Genomic DNA, 4,214 nt, shown 5'->3' with positions numbered 1-4,214 from the left:
CGTGTGTGTGTGTGTGTGTGTGTGTGTGTGTGTGTGTGTGTGTGTGTGTGTGTGTGTGTGTGTGTGTGTGTGTGTGTGTGTGTGTGTGTGTGTGTGTGTGTGTGTGTGTGTGTGTGTGTGTGTGTGTGCGAACTGACCAGAACGTGGTGGACACTTTTTTTAACAATTTTCTGTAAATAATTTTAATTCTAAGTGTAATGTTTCGATGTCTAACCAATAGAATCGTTTATCCCGTCTTGTTAATAAACCTTTGGCCAGCTGGAATTGGCCGCAGGCGTAAGAAATGACATTACATCGCATATACACGAATAAAGACAATCACCACCTCCACCACCACGACCATCCTTTCCCATCCCCACCCCACCCTTACCCTTACCTTTACCTCATCCCCACCCACACTCTACCTACACCCCAGCCCCACCCCACCCTTACCCTTACCACATCCCCACCCATACTCTACCTACACTCCAGCCCCACCCCACCCACACTCTACCTACACCCCACCCCACCCTTACCCTTACCACATCCCCACCCACACTCTACCTACACCCCAGCCCCACCCCACCCTTACCCTTACCTCATCCCCACCCACACTCTACCTACACCCCAGCCCCACCCCACCGTGGGTAGAACCTCACAGGTTAAGTTTATCCCATGAAAGTAAATCGTATATCTGAAGGATAGAGGCGCCGCACGTACATCTATCTATGAAGGACTGGCGAAGCTAGCGTTTTACGTACGTTCTACACTCACTAATAACGCACACAATAATGACTATTTAACGTCGTCATCTTTTTCAACGGATTCACCACGAAAGAGTTGCTATTTTCCCATGGGAAATTTCGGCGAAAGGGTTATCATCGGTGCATATATGCTTATACCTGTCCGTAACTAACCACCGCCACCCCCCACCCACCTACCGCCGCCGCCCCTAGATCGACTGACAGGCAATCATAATGACTCATAGCTTGATTGCGTTCGCTTCCTTCTGTCTAGATATCATCGACGTCCGTCTGTTGTGTCCGTCAGTGTGCGTACGTGCGTGTGTGTGCGTGCGTGCGTGTGTGTATGTGTGTGTGTGTGTGTGCTCATGTGTGCGTGTGTGTATGTGTGTGTGTGTGTGTGTGTGTGTGCGTGCGTGTGTGTGCGTGTGTGTGTGTGTGCGTGTGTGTGCATGTGTGTGTATGTGTGCGTGTGTGTGCTCATGTGTGCGTGTGTGTGCGTGTGCGTGTGTGCGTGCGTGTGTGTGCGTGCGTGCGTGTGTGTGCGTGTGTGTGTGTGTAAGTGCGTCCGTACGTACGTTGGTACACACGTAATGCGTATGTATTCTGTCTGTAAATCTGTTTGTATGTTTCTAATATGGATGGAATATATTATATATTCGATTCGAGTGGATTATTACATGTATGACATTATCTGGTGATGAGCGACCACACAGCATTCTTGGTGGTAATACTGCTGGGCTGACGATTGTAGCTTACGTAAGAAGTACAATAAGAAATAAATCATCTAATGCTAATTCCGATCATTGCAAGCAATGGTGCAATCGCAAAATTTAAACAGATACGCGTAAGTGATGTATAATTTAAGTCCTAGTTTATTTAAGATCAATAATTAATATCATTAGTATTGTGTTTAGCTGCACAATTCCATTCCCCTCACGGTCCTGTAGTCATACTGCGTATAAATATTATAAAACTATGAATGTATATTACCAATGAGCGGACAGTTAATTGCAGTTTGTCTTGGTTGTTCGCATAACTCGTGAGGATTTCTATTATCACTCGTGCAGCGTTATAACCTGGGATATATGTTGCATGTGTACGCACGGACACTGCTGCTAGTCGCTTTTCACGGATCAGTTCAACTTAATGTGAAATCTCTAGTCACTGCAACCAAACTTTCTTAGAGTTCAGCCTCGGCATGGCTTTCGACGTCGCGTATATAGCAGGAGTCGTGCGTGCGGTCGTGAATACGCTTTGCCTTTTTATAGTAGTGACGTCTTCCTACATCTGGTTCCATCACCACGACGCGTCCATAACGTGCGCTATCATGCCTATATATATATATATAATTGCGCTTGTAATCATGCATATATATATATATGTATATATATATATAATTGCGCTTGTAATCATGCATATATATATATATGTATATATATATATGTGTGTGTGTGTGTGTGTGTCTGTGTGTATGCGGGATTACATGCGCGACTGCTTACAGTAGAATGCTAGATGCTATAGCTAGGCGGCGATTTATGTATAAGACGGGACTTTAATCACTGCATGGGCACCAGCAATATTATAGCAATTTAAACGCACCATCACAACAATCCACACCGTTCATTGCTCGCTTACTCGTATCGACACTGACGCGCAGGCCAAGGTTGATATATATATATATATATATGTATATTATATAAGTGTATACATATGTGTATATACATATATGTTTATATGTGTATATATATACATATATATATATATATATATACATATATATATATCACTATATCGATGGAGATGCCAGAATTGTCGCGTTGGAAGCTGCACTTTGTTTCATGTACGTTGCTTCTGGCCGTGGTGCAGGTATCGCATGATGAGGTGAGGTGAGAGAGCGGGGCAACACGACAGCCGTGAATATTATAATCGCGTTAAACATGGCGCCATGTTTGATACGCAGCGGTCCTGCGTGGTGATTGTATACGTTTCTGATGCGCTGGCCGTTGTGCAACCACGCAGTAGCGGTAGCTGACGAGCTGGTGTATGTGGGGTTAGGTTTTACCGACGCCGGGCTGTTAACTGTCACCTGATGTGAGGATCTCTATCCGTCATTGACGGGAGACTGTGAGAACCACCTATAGTGTGTGTTTACTAGAATATAGAGAGAAGAAGAAGCACTTTTCAGAGAGAAAGTAAGGGAAAATCGCTAGGCTTAGTGTACATCGATATTTACCCGCACACGAGATTGTTTCAATTCCAGTTCTGGTTCGAATAACAATTGCTGTGCATCGATGAATTTTTGCCATGATGACGCCGCATGACCGCTGTACGATAATTTTGTAAAGTTAGCAATTGAAGCGAAGCGTTGCGTAGCAAACCATTCTCACATGCTTTCCCCTTTGATTTTATTACATTTTCTTTCCTTGTAAATCTGGTATTTTACAACGACGACGATGACGTGTTTCATTGTTGCGTATGAATTTTTTGCACGCTGTATATTCGTGTCGCTTTCACGTCACAACGTAGAACGTATGTTTTGTGGACACGCAATGTGCGGACATTTTTCGTTTCCACTTGTATATCTGTATGCAAATCGAGCTTATGTGGAGGAATCGTGTATTGTACGTGTATTTACACACGCACGCACTACTTGTCGTTCATTTGTGTTTGTATTATATTTATGCATAATATACACATTAATATAAACTGCTTAGTGATATACGTGTTGTTTATATATACTTGTAAATTAATCTAACTTATAATAACATACAGTTGCCGCGTGGATCTCAGCTAAGAGAGGAGACAGCTAAAAACGATGAAGATAAAATGTCTGACATAGTATATTACGAAAATGCTTGATGGAATATATCTGGGTAAGCAACCCGCCTCCGTAATGTCGGCATGGGACGCTGCGAACGTTCGTACACGATACAGACGCCATTTTAAACACAAACAGTCAAAAACAAAAATAAACAATACTCGTGGAGTGGTGCATCTTCATTCTACAACATGTTCAAACGCGTGAATATTTTTTATCGAAACTGTTAGACATTTAAATGTTTATGTTAAAAGTTTTCGTTTATTTGAATTTCTTAATTCACCGTCTTATAGTTTCGTATAGAATAAATTAGCGTCGTACAAACAGCGTTCACAAACTAAGAACGTCAGGTTAGGCGCGGTACATGTACAACTGTGTTAAGCTGCAGTATACACGCGCGAGTCGTGAGCGAGTCAGTGTTTCCTGTTCGCAGTAATCACAGTATCAGCAGCATAGATCATTAGCTATACTAGATATTTCCATCGCCAGCTTCCAGTCTCGGCTTTTACACGCCGCTATAGTAAATGGCATGATGTTCTCTATTGCCATTGCGACCATGTAGTATCTATTTGCAAATCCTACATTATTTGCTATATAACGTATATATATATATGTATATATATGCGCTTGCGTGCGCGCGCGCGCGCGCGCGTGTGTGTGTGTGTGTGTGT

Source organism: Priapulus caudatus, unplaced genomic scaffold, assembly GCF_000485595.1.
Source record: "Priapulus caudatus unplaced genomic scaffold, Priapulus_caudatus-5.0.1 Scaffold669, whole genome shotgun sequence".
Lineage (NCBI taxonomy): Eukaryota > Metazoa > Priapulida > Priapulimorpha > Priapulimorphida > Priapulidae > Priapulus > Priapulus caudatus.
Note: the sequence above shows the minus strand (reverse complement) of the source record.